The sequence below is a fragment of the Malania oleifera genome, chromosome 6 (assembly GCF_029873635.1).
Source record: "Malania oleifera isolate guangnan ecotype guangnan chromosome 6, ASM2987363v1, whole genome shotgun sequence".
NCBI classification, from domain to species: Eukaryota; Viridiplantae; Streptophyta; class Magnoliopsida; order Santalales; family Ximeniaceae; genus Malania; species Malania oleifera.
The window spans coordinates 109,578,696-109,579,562 of record NC_080422.1 but is presented as its reverse complement, the minus strand read 5'-3'; positions in this window follow the sequence as shown (position 1 = coordinate 109,579,562).

Genomic DNA, 867 nt, shown 5'->3' with positions numbered 1-867 from the left:
GATTAGAGAAAGGAAAATATGAACGAACCCATTTTTTTCATTTTTCGTTATGAAAATGAAATGAAATTGAGAAAAGAGATAAAATATATAGCAAATCAATGAATAAATTTTGACTTCACACATCATTAACATACTATATTACTAATTTTCAATCATATTAGAACAAAATTTTATTTTTAATGGTTTTGATATAGAGAAAACATGCAATAGAAAATGGGTCTCCTTATTTTCTTTCCTCTTTTTTTCCCTGAAACAAAATATTGATCCAAATGGAGCCTTAAAGATTTGAAGTTTAATACGTGTACTTGATTGAAAGTGGTCAATGGCTGGAAGTCCCTCACTGACCCACCAAGCAAAGGAGTTTCCATGCACCCACACTCTGGATTGGCCAAAGCAGATGAGCCCACCAGCGGTCAAGGTTCTAAAACATAATTAAAAGATGTTTGCACAAGCTAATGCAACATTTTCTAGGTCTTTGGTTTTTGGTTCCTTCTTCTTGTTTCTCAGAAATATTCAAAACTAGATAGCACAAGCTACTTAAAAATACAAGTTTCTTTTAATTACACGATACTATGATTGATGTAATTCAAAACGGAGAATGATGCTTGTTAATAAGAGCTTTACAGATTAAGTAATGATCTGGCATAATGTGCTCTAAACTTCGTTAGCATCAAAATTTTGTTCCTAAAAGAAAAAGGGAAGAAAATTCATTTTCTATTTTCATTCTTTTCATATCAAACAGTATTATAAATAGAAATATGTTCTAATACAAGTAAAAGATTATAATCATAGAGGTTAGGGCTCATTTAATTTTGGAAAACGGTTTTCATTTTCCATTTTAGTTTTCCAACAAATTACAAAAAAGGT